The following is a 16,911-nucleotide window of genomic DNA, read 5'->3' on the forward strand; positions in this document are numbered from 1 at the left end:
GTGGTCTTTTACTCTTCTTTGGCATCTTGAGTTGCTAGTTGTTGAGTTGCTGATGGCACTAGACCTTTTGAATATTTCTCAATGCTTTCATGTAGTTAACATAATCACATTTGATTTTTTACGAAGAAACATATTTTTATCAAAAGGTAATATATTCATGCTAAGTACATATATCGACAACATGTGTCCACAACCAAAGAAAAAAAATTGTGGTGACAATGATGAGTGGTGAATACTTCCTGAAATCTGAAACTCCCATTTGAGATTAATTGGTTTTATCTTGTCAAAGAGTTTTTAATTAAAACCTGATAATGTATCCACGTAATTAAGTACACTGACAACAAATAATTGAAACCGACCTTAATTAAAATTTTTGGTTAAAACCAGAGAGTTTATTTCTGAAAATTCGAAAATCAATTTTGTTGAAATTTTATAGAATATTTTATGGAAGCTGAAATTGAATGTTCACATAGTATGGAGTTATGATAATACGGCTGAACTTTAACAGTTGATTGCTTTGTTCTGCCATAGCTGCCAATAATTATTAGTACATATTATGGAAAACTGGCTACATATCGAAACGTGGAAAATTAATTATCCACATCAGCTGTCTACCTGTCCAAAGAAATCAGTTTCAGTCAGAAAACCAACTTTGGCTTTTTGGCTTCTTGAATAAGTTGAATATGGTGCATGCTTTGTACTGAAAAATAAATAAATAAATCTTTATCATTTTTTCTTATCAAATTGATGCATCGCCCTCAAAATATAATTCATCTGGCCTCCCGAGGTATTACAAAATTGGAATTTTGGACTTCAAGTTAATATGGGCATTCATATGTTAATTTAACGAAAACGTTTTCGAAACTCACTACCAAGTAATTAACCTAAAATTTCCTCACCAAAGGGTAAAATTCTTCAAACTACCAAATTCCAATTCCTCAATAGATGTAAACGGTGACTAGACATCGTTCGACCAACCCAAAACTTAATCCAACACAGTCTCCCATTTTATCCCTTTCTCCACCCCACGAAACAGATAGTAAGTAACTCTGGAAAGAAATTTCAAAGAAAGCATTTCCGGAATTCGTTCAGGATATTGTATAAGACAGGAAACATCATCAAGGATGCCGTAAGGAACAATCGGATATTTACTGGAGAAAATACTCAACCCCCTATGGAGGAAATATCGACGGATTTTCTGGTCCATTTTTACTCTTCATTGAAATTGCTTCGGTGTTGTTACTGTTGATTCGGTGAAATTGATGTTCCTTCATGTTCGTGAATGGAAAGCTTTGATTGTGAAATTCACTTATCACGTGTCGATTGTTATGAAATCTGTTCTGATTGTTTGGGATTGAATGCAGTTCTATGAAGGCAAAATGAGTGAAGAATGAGCCGTGGGCATTGAACAATACAAGAATGAATGAATAGTTGATGATGTTTACAGAAAGTCCATCCTTTCATTAGGAGAAAGGAATAAGAAATTGAATAATAGGAAGGATACCTTATCGAAAATATTTATGCAGGCAGATGGCAATACATAACGAAATTTGACGAAGGTTGAATTTTCTGCTCCATCCCCGGAGGGAGTGGGGACAAGAGTGAGGTGTCCACTCTTTAAACCCCATGAAAACTCATGGCGAATCCCCTTTTAAAAAAAATATGACCGTTGCACCATAACCTTCCAAGCGGCTTGACTGCTGCGATTTTTCAACGCGGTTTGAAAGAGGGAACCTCCCACCTCTCGCTTCATTCCCTGATTTATCCTTGCGTTTGGACATTAAAATAGCCCCATTATAAGGTTTCATGGCTTTTTAAGGGGTGAAGAGAACCCCAATTCTTCAACGGAATTAGAAAGGCTGAACTTTCCTCTTCCTTCCAAGTCCGCTTGGCTTCACGGGGTAGGGTTGAAAATTCAAACTTTACACTGATGACTAATTGGGATACCCTATAGATAGAAGTCACTGATACAGACAGGGGGCCTGGACACAAGGATCAAATATTTGGGAATTACACTAGACCAAAAATTACTCTGGAACACACACTTGGGCTTCACTGGTATGGGAATCCCTTTGGAGACTGAATACTCGCACAATAAGGTCCGCATACTCTGCGTTCAAGGCTACGTTGGGTTGGAAGACAATGAGACTGCGGATGAAATGGCCAAGAAGGGAGCAGGGACGCCTCGACACGTGCCAGAACATTTCTGTGGCAACGGAAACGGGTTCATGACTATGTCATTAAAAAATGAAGAGGAACGGCTGAGAAAACTACACTGGGCAAACCTACCGGGAGTGGAGAAGCCCAGCGTACTTATTGGAGGAAACGAACCCAAGCGCCCAAAAGACTGTTTAAACCTCACCAAGAACAACCTCCGGATTATAGTGGGAATATTCATTGGTCACTGAAGGCTAAGCTATCATCTGGAGAAGCTAGGGATATCTACAAACACTCTCTGCTGGTTTTGTGCAGAGTGTGAGGATATCTCCATACACGTTCTGGGACAGTGTCCGGCACTTGCGGAAAATACAGTACATTGTAGGAGGCAATGTGATCAGCATTGCACTCGTCCTAGATTATTACCCTGATTTAACTCAGGCGCTCATTCGCAACTAAGAGTGACATTAAGTCACGATAACGAATCCCTCTGCCATCAGTGAAATTCGAACTGACCGTTCTAACCACTTGCGCCATCCGAATGTACTATAGTTAATAAGTACACTATAACTAGTAAAAGGGGCACAATAGTTCTCTAAGGAGGTAGTGCAAATTCGCTTAACAGAATAATAATAATACACTGATGTCGTAAAAAAACACTTTAAGGGACCACAACCGTCCTCCTCCGTAAACTCCGCTCCCCTCCGGAATGGAGTTGAAAATTCAACCGGATTTTAACTTAGTTTAAAGTTCTCGTACCGTCTCCCACTGGGACACCACCTTGTTGTGGTAATTTACTACTACTCTAAGGATGTCTAAAAAAACACATGAAGATGGAAACAAAGGATTGTAATTCTCCAAGTGGTAAAAAGTCACAGACTTCGAATCCATACGCGATTTAAGAAATCAGGTCGTGGCCGACGCATGGATTTTGGATGCATCACAGAGAAATCTGTGGAAAATAGGCTCTCCCCTTCAGTGGAAAACTTACACCCGGTCAACCCCATACGGCGCGGTCCCCAAAAATGATAGTACAGCAACTCCCTTAATGAGAGGAACTGGAAATCTGACTACGGTCAGCCTGTCAGTGACACTGTTGCCTAACTCTTCTTAAATACGGGAGAGGAAGGCTCGACAGAAGGACACTTTAGCCGCAATAGAGAAGGGACTACAGGCTTGCCTGTCAGAACCTTCTCTTCCACCTGTACCCGGAGAACCGGAAGTAATATGGAATATGGACGCAACTGGTCTAACGTCGGTATGTGAAAACAGATCCATGCAGCTCGGGCACCGTAGACCTGGGAAGGCATCAGTCAAGGGAGCTAGCATATTCTTCGATGAATGATCCTCGAGACCGAGGGCCTGCGTTCTGATGTCAAAATTGTTAGAGGCTACCATTCTGAGATAATTCTGTTCCCAGGAGCCTGTTGAGGTCAACTTACAATACCAGGTTAACGGTAAGAGGAGAAACGCCATAGTTGCCTCTGCTTACTTGCCCTATAGTTCTTTGGGCCCTCCACCGACGCAAGAACTAAGGAATCTTGGTAGTTTATCCAGGATCAATTGACCTTGCACCTTTGATAGGTCGTGATGCGAAGCTGAGTGTAATTATGCGGTGTTTCCAACGATTAATTATCTGAAATAATAAAAAACTTGTTGTTCCTTTTTCGTTGGTGTAGATATTTATTCTTGTTAGCACTGATGGAGGGAACAAGTGGTTCCCGAAATATCGATATTTGCAAGAATAAATATCTACACCCACGAAAAAGAAACAACAGGTTTGATGACCGCGAACGTAGGATGCGCCCCTACGTTCATCGCGCCAAGAAAAAGTGAAGTAATTGCCCTAACAATCCGCATTTCAAAGTTGTTAGAGTTGATTAGAAACAGCGAGTGCTAGATGAGGTTTCACTCTCAGATGACCGTTACTTAGAATTTAGTCTAACTATTGCAGGCGAACAGCCTGTAAAACAAAGACGGAATCCTAAGAAAACGGGTTGAACAAAGTTCAGTGAACTCTTTGGCGACAAAGTTGAACTCCCTAGACGACTAAGGACTCCTTTCGCGATAGAAGATCAATTGAAAACTCTCAGGTCTCAGAAGTGGGAAGAAGTGAATTAACGGTTTCTACAAACTCCTTCAAAACAAAGGTGTTGCACGGGGAATCGGTTGTTACCATTGAAAAGACGGGAGCTGCTATACTATCATTTGAAGCTTTCAAAGCACCTGTCATAGATGGCATCTACCCAGCGGTGCTAAAGGAGGGTATAGAGTACTTAGAGCAACTTTTATGAAATATTTTTCGAGGGTCTCTTGCTCTCTGGCTACGTGCCTTCCTCTTGGCAGAAGGTGAAGGTGGTCTTCATACCAAAGCCTAAGAAAAATAACTATTCAAATCTAAAAAACTTCGGGCAAATCAACCTAACATCATTTTCGCTGAAATCTCTGGAGAGAATGGTTGAGCGTCACATTCGCGTAAAGGCGCTAAGGTCGCACCCACTAAATGAAAACATGCTTACCAATGTGGAAATTCCTGTGAGTCCACTCTTCATTCTTTGATTTCAAAGACAAAGGATGCAAGTCTGAAGAGTGATGCCAAAGTCGATAAGATCAGATATTTTACGACGGTCAGTAAGTTAGATGGCCGATCGATAATACATCAAGTTCACCGTTCGTCGATATGGCAGCCCGAAGAGTTTTGCTTCTAAGCGAGATCAGTCTCGACCCCCATATCGTGCATTTTGCATTGAAGTGCCTAGCTACAATAAACCTTCTACAAAGCCAGTTGAAGAAGCTTACAAACTGTTCTGCAGAAATGTTAAACCTCGGAGAGCAGTATGCAGCAAAAAAAGTAAACGGATCCCCCCATTCTACTACGCATATAGATGTGGCTTGCATATAGTCCTTAGCGAAGTATTTCATGACCTAATGCTATACTCAATTTTTAATGAAGATTCCTGAAACTCCATGACCTCGCATCTAGCGACCTATGAAGACAATAACTATGAAAGGAAAAAGGTCTCCTACTACCACGTGCCCTAGATCACTGCGGAAAATAGTTAAGACATTGTTTCCCCAACATCAGGAAAGTTCTTATTCAATAATAACCTTTTTTGCATCAAAGCGAGTTAACAGATTGTTATATTCATTATGGCTAACTTTCCGAAGTTTTTTTCACAAGCTTCCAAGCATTGCAGAATTGTACTGTATTGTATTGGACTGGAAATCAAGTTTCTATAAACCACTAATTCCATTTGCACCTCCCAATAGGCAGCACAATTTCCTTTGCTTAGCGACTTGCACTCACCTAATGTGAAAAGCAATTTTTCAACCTTTAATTAAAAACACTGCTCCAAAACATACAAGATGGAACAGACAAATAACACGAGTACTTGTCGTCTAATAAAATCCTTGGACAGCTTCCAAACTACCCTTCCGAAGCCAAAACAAATGCAAAAGTAATCCCGTAAAGCACCTACATCCAATCTCATCGCCACTCCTTCCAGCGCAGACATTATGTAGGAAGGGAAATTTGTCGTTGGAATGATTACCAACAAATGAACTTTTAGGGTACGTAGTAACGTTTACACTAACGAGTTTAATGGAATGTTTAATAGAATTAAAATCTATCTGCATTACAGACCTGAAGTCTTGTTATTTCTTGTGCTATACAGACATACGTTGACACTCACATTTCTGGACGGTGCTTATATCTCTGTTCAGTAAAACGACTGAATCTTATCATTCTGTATCCCGAAGGTGATTCAAAATTAGCATTTGCTTTCAATATGTACTTCAATAGGGCCAGGTTCTACTTCTGCCTTTTCTAACAAAATCTGTATGCATCGGAATTTCGGAATATTGGCAATCTGCCAAAAAAATGTTCGTATAATACCATATAGGTATCATATGCACGAAAGATATTGAAAAACACATGAGATTTCACCGTTTAGTTGGAAGTTTTCATTAAATTGTGCACCGAAAAAATAAAAATAAATCCAGCTAGTAGTTTACTTTAATCCTTTACTTAGGAGTTCACAATTATTATCTGATGTCAACATTCTTCACCAACCACTTTAGAAACTTGTACAGCATATTGAACTCAGCTTTAAGAGTTTACCCAACTTTGGACCAAGCTTTCTTTGTGATTTTTTAGATTTAAATTTAACGCCTTTTGAATTAAATTATAAAAAAAATAATAAAAAATATATTATAAAAAAAATTGATAATATTTATCAATAATTAAATATAATTAAAAAATATGATTTTAAACATCTCTGGTTCCGATGATGTGAAAATAAAAAATCAATACCATTTTTGTTCAGTAAACACGTGGCTATCATCCTTACCTCAATCACATTTTTTATGAAAAAAAAACAAAATGGCAGACAGTTGAAGAAAAAATCAGCTGTTTGTTTCTAACCTGTTTTATTCCACAAAAGTTGTAAATTTTTATATTTTATATTTTATCTTTATCTTGTTAAGAAAGGGTAGAATAGGTCCAGGGCGTAACGTGAATTGGTTCCCACTATGGAGCATAAAACCTGGGAAATGCCTGCTGAACCGACACGAACAACTCTACTACCGAACCCTGTCTCCACCTCCACGTGGTGACCGCTGGGAGCTCTTTCTTAACAAAAAACTGCACACGGAGAAGGATGAAGGTGAGTCTCACACGCCTAAAAGCGGGATAAATTGCACCAACCGGTCTTCCCGGTTGGGGGTTGGGTAGGGTTGACAACCCCACACGGAAAACCGAAGTTACGAAGCCACAACAGGACTGAATGGATAACACAACGACGAACCCGGCAACGACAAAGGAATAACGATTTGCGCATTTTCTCATGGAACGTGCACTCCCTGTACTAAGATGGAGCTGCCAAGCAGCTAGTCGATACCCTGTCGCAATATAGGGCTGATGTAACAGCGTTGGACAGCGACCGGTTTCCTGGAGAAGAGTCGCTACACCATATATTATAGCGGCCATCCAATATGTGCTCGAAGTAGGTTTCTTAGTCAGCCAAAAAATTAAACCTGCTCTTATCGGCTTTGAAAGATAAGCGAACGGCTATGCACTCTACGTTTGCGAGGCAAATTTAGAAATATAAGCCTCATTAACGTTCACGCCCCTACAGAGGAGACTGCAGGGTCGGAGAAGGATACCTTCTACGAGGCAATAGAACGAACCCTTGAAGGCTTTCCCAGATATGATATGAAAATCATACTTTGGGATTTTAAAAGCCAAGTAGGGACGACGCCCGTATTCAGGCGATACGGTGGCTCCCATAGCTTACATCAAAATACAAATGCTAACGGACTGCGGATCATTCAATTCAGTGTCATACGAAATGGTTGTTGGAAATACCTGGTTTGCGCGGAAAGCGGTCCACAAACATACGTGGGCTTCTCCAGACGGGACCACTTTTAACCAAATTTAAATTGACAAAGTGCTGATCGAACGCCGGCGCCTCTTAGTCTGATACGGCCACAAACATACTTACTAGCCGCAAAAGAAGTCGGAACGGCTGGTCTGACGATGAATGCAAACTAGTAACGGAACGGAAGAATATTGCTTACCGAGTAATTTTGTATTCTCAAAGAACGTGGGCACATGCAAAGACTTACCAAGATCTCCGTTGAGCGGAGAAGCAACTTCACAGACGAAAAAAGGAAGCCTGGGAGAACCAACAAGTCTGTGAACTTGAAAAGTACAGGGAGCAACCGCACCAGGCACGCAAATTTTACCAACATGTCAGTAGGATGGAGCCTTATACACCTTGATGCTCATCCTGTCGAGACAAAGAGGTAAATCTGATTTCCAATAGAATGGGCATATTGGAGCGATGGGTTGAGTATTTTAATGAACTGCTCAACAATCGGCGAGTTCTAGGTCCCGCCAACTAGAGACGACGGACAAATGCTGCCACCACCAAGCATGGAAGAAACAGTCCGTGCAATCCACCGGCTTAAAAACCGTAAGTCGCCAGGAGCCGATAGAGTTACATTGACATCATGGGAAGAATAAACCAAGATATAAAGTCTACATCGAACAATTGGGAACTCTTGGCCGCGTTCGAGAGAAGAATCCTCCAAAGAATTGTTGGCCCCCTTCATGAGGGTGGGGGATTCCGTAACCTACATAACGACGAAATCTATGAGCGATATCACAACCGTTAGGTTGTGGATAAAATCCGGCTCAATAGGTTGCGGTGGGCGGGTCACTTAATCCGTATGGCTGAGGATGATCCAGCCCGGAAAGTATATAAAGGCAATATCTATGGTAGACAAAGAAGACGAAGCAGACCCTGCCTAAGATGGAGCGATGACGTAGGTCAGGATGCCAGACAGCTTTTAGGGATATCAAATTGGTGGACCTCGGCGCAAAACTGGGATGTCTGGAGTTCCTTATTAAGGTAGGCCTAGACCGGATACCGGTTGTTGCGCCGTTGATGACGATGCTGACGGCTGGTTCATACAAGCGGTCGATGTTGATGGGGTCGCAGCTCTTCCATCCACGATGAGTAGGGGACGCAACACGCAAGCGAACGTAGAGGACCATCAGATGGTAATCCCTTTCGACGCCGATGTCAGTGCCCTTCTTGTTACCCACATACTGGAGACAACTCCTAAATCAACTGCTGACCGCGAAGTGGTCGATCTGGTTGCTCCTATGGCGTCGATCAGTTGAAACCCAACTGACCTTATGGCAGGCTTTGCGCTCGAATCACTAATGACCAGGCCATAGAAGTTGCAGAAATCCACGAACCTCCCACTATTACCGTTGTAGTCGCCAAGACAGTGTTTCCTCATCACATGTCTGAGCCAGGTATTATCAAATCCCACCTTGGCATTCAAATCACCCATCAACTGCGTTTAATTGCTCTTAGAAAGTATCTTCTCTACTACATCGGAAATCTCTTTTGGTATACAATTATGATGTTCTTTACCTGGACTAGAATTTTGCAGTCTGCCAGAAATCGGCTGCCGAGTTCAAGAGAGCGCGCCTTGCGGTTGCCGTCGCAAACAACCCGACACCGATTTCACGTCTGCTTTCACTTGACTTTCCAGAGTACAAAAGCACGTTGCCACAAGAGGGAAAGGAGTACCCTTCAGAGTCCCACCATCCTGCTTCTCTTAGACTCAGAATGTCCAGTTTATATCATTGGAACGAACATTGTGAGGACCCTTGCTAACCAGTGTCGAGGAACGTGCGCACATTACAGAAACCAATCATAGTCCGTTTTCGATAGCCAATGGTCGTAGTCGTAGGGTCAGTCTCTATCCGAGGGGTTTTTAACGTTTCGGTAGCAATGGAGATTCAAAATTTTCAGATTGCTAGCCAAAAAATTTATATCCCTTTAAGCCACCTCTTACGACAAGCAGGGAAAACTTTGGATGTATTCTTAAGCCCCAACTCACAGGGCTGGAGTCATATACAGGGCTACTTTAGAAATCTCAATTCTTTTCTCTTCTTTTGCAACACTTCTACTGCATCATTCAGCACCATCCCAAGGTGTTCAAGTTGGAATAGAATTCCATCTACTACACATTATAATCCAGATTCATCCTTCTATGAAGTTTCTTCGTCATCTTTCCCGACCATCCGCAGTATCCTAGAAAACAGGGTGAACTTTGCTTTAAGATTCTTCTCCACTTTTTATTGGTTAAATTTATGATAGCTTTCAAATTTTGTATGTTTGGTGCAATGTTCATGTCCTTTCGAAAACCCATTTACAAATATCTTTCAGAACTTCATATTAATTTCATATTTCCTGAAAACCGCTCCAGCCAGATTCACCATTAAAGTTTCCTACGTGCTATATTCTCGTAATACATCAGAATCGTTGGTATTTATATTCTCGATGTGAAGACGTCTTAACATCTTTTCCTCCAAAAAGGGACTTTAATCAAATTATTTGTTGAGAAGTAAGCAATTTGCAAACAGAGTTGATAAACTTAAGCAGCGAAAGTTTTCTTTGACTTTTCCTGCAGGGGTTGTTTCTGGATAAAGTGGGACACATCCGGTATTTGTTCTTTTTGCTTAGAGAAGAAGTTAGGGTGTGCTGCGCTATTAAAACAGCACGGAAGACTTACAGAAGGGAGCAAAATGCAATTTTTGCTAATGGAGTTTGAATCAAATGTAAATAAAAATATTTGAAACATTTTCAAATAAATTGTAAGAGGTTGTGAATGGAGAATTAATAAGTTTCATAATATGATTACTTTTACGCAGTCCTAAAGATAGAATGTTGTACTCAATGTTTATCCACATTATGTATGTATATTTATACAAACACATCAAATCTGCATGGAAAAGGACTTATATTGAGATGGTTCTAGGAAGGGGATTTATGAATAAACAATGTCAACTTTCTATAAATACTTCAATGGAGCAAATGGCATTTGTTTTCCCCTCACAGAATCAATTTAGCCGAATTTGTTATATATTTCTAAAAGGAGAAAAGGCAGTCAAACACATATTCCCATTTCCCATAAGTGCACAAAGCACTGAAGATGGTTAACTATTTGTATATCTGAAAGGGTTATGCACTTACGAGAATCCTTTGCCAATTCTTGTCCACGATATATTTTTGGGGTTCCCTGAATCAACATTACTTTGTATGACCAGATTACGTATCAAATTCCGGTAGACTATTTCATTAAAACGTGACGTTACCTGGTATAGAGCATACTATAGGCACCGAAGAAGTTGATGAGCCAGGGTAGTGACAAAACACCTAAAGAAAGGAATAATTGTATAAAGATAATAAAGAATGGCTAAGAAAGTTTTGCGGATTTAAAAATTTTATTATAACAATAAATTTGGAAAATTAATTATTTGAAGATAACATTATCTAGATATGAACCATCTGCAAACAATTATCAAATCTGAACCTCAAATTTGTAAAAAACTGCTGACACATTGCACATGGGATTACAACTATTTCATCACAGATGTTTATCTTCAGCCCAGCAGTCGTAGTTAGATTTTTGCAGTAAACTCGATTTTTGATGAAAAAGTGATGATTCCATTGTATGGTGCAGCGTCACCTACGAAGATTCTCATTTCGAATGTACTAAGGAACTAGCTGTGGGGCCTACAACGTCGGTTCCAGCTTCACTTGGCCTTAGTGACAAATAAAGAAATATAAAAGTAATAATAGTAATAAATGTTTGATCGCTTCAAAAGATACCTTTAACTTAAATTATTGTTCTTAAAACTATCATAATTTTGTATTTTATATTATATATTTTTTTCTTTTTTTTTACAATAACATCCATAGGGAGAAAAGGTAATAATAACAGTCGTAATATTTACAAGGAAACAAAGAATAATAACGTATGTATGTATAAGTTACAACTGGAGGCCAAATCAGCACCCGTTCAATATGTACATATTTACAAAGCCCCACCAAGAAACAAATGGCAGAACTGAACACGGCCACCGCTAACCGGCATCCCGCAGCCACCAGTACCAGGATTTCTCTTTTTCATCCCGCTTAATATCAATTGCTCTCGCTCTGCAGTATCTCCAGTCGAATCCCGGAGCCCCCACTGTCAAATTCGGGGGGATTCTATCCTTTTGTCCGTGGCCCGTCTATGTATATGATACATAACCGGATTACCGGCAGAATCAAGAATTAGACCATTCCTGTCAAGATACACGAACGCTTCGGGAGGCCTGTCGTGAGAGTTTTCTCGAAATACCCATCATTTGGGTAGAACGACTGCGAAACCCAAGGATTCTCACCATGCGAAGCAGATCGTACTATATGATTCCGAATCAATCTGACGATAACTGTGTCTGTTCTTGGCACAGCAGCAGCTGCATACATCACTTCATTAGTTACATAGTGCTCATAGTTTGACGAAGCAGTCCTATTAAGCCCCGTGCAAGCACGCAGACATTTCCTTTCAAAGATCCTTATTTTCTCCATTTGGCTAGCACTCAAATTAAACCAGATAGCACACCCGAGTAACGTACAATCCCAACGAGCCCGATACTCACCAACATCGACCAATCCACAATATTGCTGAGCAGGTAAATATACCGGATATACCAGGTAAAAGTCAACAAATTCCGTTGACCCCAATAACTGCAAATAATACGAAATCAACAGTTTTCGCTAACCTAGCAGAAATAGCAAATAAATATAGTATGTAATGACATGTAAGTGCTCTGTTCTGTACAAAATATTCAATAAATTGCGACGTTTAGAAAATTAACCGACACCGTGTTCTTTTCTTTTTAATTTCGTATGTTAAATACATTATTCCCGTAGGTGAGCACCGGTGCAACCAAAGTAAGAAAGCAAATAATCTTAACCTTCCGGCTAAGATGTGGAGCATAAAAATCTTCGAAGAGACATGAATGCCTTGCGAGCGCTCTCTAGCGCGACTTTAACGTGCTCGTTAAATTGGAGACGCTCGTCAAGACGCACACCCAGGTATCTAACGCACTTCTTATGAGGAATGCGCTCAGAACTATCCTCGTTCGCGACAATGTGAAAATCTCTCCAATTCCTTTTCAAGTTCCTACTGGCATACGCCAAGGAATTTCGAAACAGAATCGTTTCACACTTTTGCGCATTGATTTTCATCCGCCAACAGTTCGTGAAGAACTTAATATCTCGAAACTCCTCAGGCAGATGTGCGTGCACGGTGGATAGGCTATCAACGATGAAGCACTACAGGTCAAGTGCCTCGGATGGCAATCACAACTCTATTCATGTTTGCCCAGGCGCCAATAAGTTTCAGCAATTCAACCCAGTCACTCAAAGGGGCGGTGCTATTTGGACGACATGTCCGTGGTTTCATACTACAATCAACACCTCCGGCATTTTCTTTAGCAGAGACAATGTTTCACCAACCCGGGCAAGCGCATTCTGGGTTAGAACCTTCAGAGGGTATCCGATCTTGTAAAAGGTCCAAATCACCGAAACAATCCAAGTTCAGAAACAGCTTCCGAGTTTCATTAATTTTTCATCATTATCAACCGCGCAACAACCGGAATCCGATCTAGGCTGGCCTTAATAAGTAACTCTAGACATCTCGGTTTTGTGCCGAGGTCCACCAATTCGACACCCCTAAAATCTGTCTGCCGTCCTGACCCACGTCATCGCTCCATCTCCGGCAGAGTCTGCCTCGTCTTCTTTTTCTACCATAGATGTTCCCCATATATTCCCTTCAGGCTGGATCATTCTCATTCATACGGATTTTATCCACAACCGGACGGTCGTGGTATCGCCCATAGATTTCTTAGTTGTGTAGGCACGGAATCCTCCATTCTCATGTAGGGAGCAAAAAAGAGGATTCTTCTCTCGAACGCGACCAAGAGTTCGCAGTTTTTTTGGTAAGAACCCAGGTCTCCAAGGAATACATAAGGACTGGCAAGATCATAGACGTTTCGAGCGGAACAGTTTTTGTAAGCTAAAATAGGCTCTGTTGGCTGCCAACAATCATGAGCAGATTTCATCGTCGTGTTATCGGTTATGATTTTCGACCCTAGATAGGATAAATTTCCGAGGGTCTCAAAGTTGTAGTCTCCTATCTTTATTGTTTTCGTTTGACCAATGGGATTCGATGTTGTTTGTTCTTTCGTTTTTGGCGCTGACATTGCCACCACGTACTTCGTCTTGCCTAATGTGCAGTCCAAGATGTTGCCCCACCTGCTCGATCCGAATGAAAGTAGACTTTATATCTTGGGTTATTCTCCCATGATATCAATGTAATTCCATCGGCTCCTGGCGACTTACGGTTTTTCAGCCGGACTGTTTCTTCCATTCTTGGTGGTGGCAGTATTTATCCGTCGTCTTCAGTTGGCGGGACCTCCAACTTGCCGATTTTTTTATTGTTGAGCAGTTCATTAAAATACTCCACAGATCGCTCTAATATGCCCATTCTGCCGGAAACCAGGTTTTCCTCCTTGCCTCGACAGGATGAGGATCATAGTGTATAAGGCTTTCTCCTACTGACTTGTTAGTAAGACTTCCGCACTTGGTGCGGCTGCTCTCTGTACTTTTCTAGTTCACAGACTTGTTGGTTCTCCCAGGCTTCCTTTTTCCGTCTGTGAAGTCCCTCTTCCGCTCGACGGAGTTCGTAATAAATCTCTACGCATGCCCGCGTTCTTTGAGAATGCAATATTGCTCGGTATGCAGCATTCTTCCGTTCCGTTGCTAGCTTACATTCATCGTCAAAGCAGCCGTTCCGACTCCTTTTGCGACTGGGGCCAAGTATGTTTGTGGCCGTATTAATAATAACGTTCTTCAGGTGGTTGTGAAGATCATTTGTTGATGCTTAATCTCTAGGACATCCCGCTCATTGGTGTTACAGAGGGTTGTGTTGTGAATGGCTTCAATATTCAATCTCACCTGATTGTCAGAGAGGATTGAGGTAGGTATATTATTACATACATCAAGACTAAAAGGAGCTGGCGTTCGATCAACACGTTATCAATTTAAATTTGGTTAAAAGTGGTCCCGTCTGGAGAGGCCCACGTATGTTTGTCGACCGCTTTCCGCGCAAACCAGGTACTTCCAACAACCATTTCGTGCGATACTGCTAACTGAATAATCCGCAGTCCGTTATCCCTGGTATCCCTATGTAAGCTATGGGAGCCGACGTATTGCCTGAATACGGGCTCCATCGTTACTTGACTGTTGAAATTTCCAAGTATGATTTTGATATCATACTTAGAACAGGCTTCGAGGGTCCGCTCGACTGCCTCGTAGAAGGTATCCCTCTCCAACTCTGCAGTCCCCTCTATAGGGGCGTGAACGTTTATAAGACTTATATAGTATTTCTAAATTTGTCTCGCAAGCGCAGGGGTTTCAGCAGGTTCCAGTTTTTAGCTGACTAAGAAACCTACTCTGAGTACAGTATTCGGTATGTACGGGGAGCGCACATTCCATAAAAAAATGCGCAAATCGTTACTCTGCTATCGTTGCCGGGTTCGTCGTTTTAAAATCCATCCTGTCCGAGGCTCCTTCCGTGGCTTCGTAACTTCAGTTTTCTGTGTAGAGTTGTCAGCCCTACCCAACCTGGAGGACCCAGTTGGTACAATTTGTCCCGTTTTTAGGTGGATATAATTTTTAAGGACCCTTAATTTCTACCGTGGCTGCATTGTGAGAAATTGCATTTGGAAGCAGTAAAACTGCACTCACCCACGCAATCACAACCTCGTAGCCGAACACTATTCTGGTCCTGAGAATAGACGCATCGAACACTGCCAGTGCCTCCCTTAAGCAGGAATTTCCTCGTGGCATCTGGTGTTCTCTGGTATTCTTCTCCAGGAAACTGTCGAGCAGCAAGGGCCGTTACAGCTGTTCGTTTTGTTCACTCCCATTCAGCATTTTCACGGTTTTTACCGACTATCAGCGGGGTTTACGCCGCCCAGCAACGTTCGGGCAAGATCTCGTCTAGAGAAGCGTGACCGCTGGATTAAATCCTACAGCATCATCAAGTTCGTGGAGGGAATGGACAAGATAGCAGACTAAAATGCCGTTGAAGCCCAAGCGAGTAACCAAGAAATGCACTACCTAGTTGGCAACACCAGGATGACATTTCAACGATTGGGTATCAACGATACTTCCCCCGGAAAGGTTAGGCGACACTTACCAGCCGCCCTAGTTAAGAAAGCGCCCGACATGTGCCAACGTGAGAGCCTGAGTACGAGTACTTTAACAGAAAAACATATTTCAGACATTAAAAAAGATATCGCTCGATAGGGTCATCAGTGTTATCTGTGCCAACGCTCGACAATGCATCATCACAATCACAGCCCCTTTCAACCCCGAATCAGAAATTTTCACAGAGCTAGCAAGGCTCCTCGGTGTCAACCAGATCTAGACAACACTGTATTACTGGCAATTGAATGGTTGAGCGCTTCCATGCAAAGCTCAAGGCCACATTCATGCAATAAAAACATTCCTTGGTATAAGCTTTCAAGGAGGACCTCCAGGCTTCACTAGCTGAGAAGCTATTTGGAACGACGCACAATACATCGAACATATGAAAAATATGGTCGAAAATCGACACGATCGCGTTTCTATTACTTTTTTTAATTGCAAGGATCATTGTTTCCCAAGATGCAAATAAATTTAAAATAATTTTAATTAGCACGGGTGGCCAGGTTTGTAGGTTTTCCCTCACAAAAGATGTAACTCATTGGATTGCTTTCAGAGGTTGAGTTGTATAGTTGAAAACAAATTTATCTTAGAAATATATGTTTTCCTACAGAAATATCTATCCTATTTCTCCCTTCTTTGAAGTCGCCACTTTCTTACAGGTAATTGCTAGCTCATGTGTAGAATACATTCAGAAACCCTATTCCAAACAGTGCAGGGTTGATAAACCGAAACGACATTGTTTCTCAGAATATATAACACCTAATGGCCTTTATGTCAGACCAAATGATAACAAGTTAAAAAGTCGGAACGGCTGGTTCGAAGATGAATGTAAGCTAGCAACGGAACGGAGGAATACTACATACCGAGTAATGTTGCATTTTCAAAGAACGCGGGCCCGCGCAAAAACTTATCACGAATGTCGTCGAGCGAAGATGACAGATAGAAAAATGAAGTCTGGGAGAACTAACAGGTCTATGAACTCGAAAACTAGAGAGAGCAACCGCACCAGCCGATGGAATTATAGCCGAATTCGTTAGATATGGAGGGGACCAACTACACCAAGTGGTTCATCAACTGATGTTCAAGCGAATCAATGATTGACGGCTAGCAACGAGGCATTATCTGT

The sequence above is a fragment of the Hermetia illucens genome, chromosome 3, assembly GCF_905115235.1.
Source record: "Hermetia illucens chromosome 3, iHerIll2.2.curated.20191125, whole genome shotgun sequence".
Classification (NCBI taxonomy): Eukaryota; Metazoa; Arthropoda; class Insecta; order Diptera; family Stratiomyidae; genus Hermetia; species Hermetia illucens.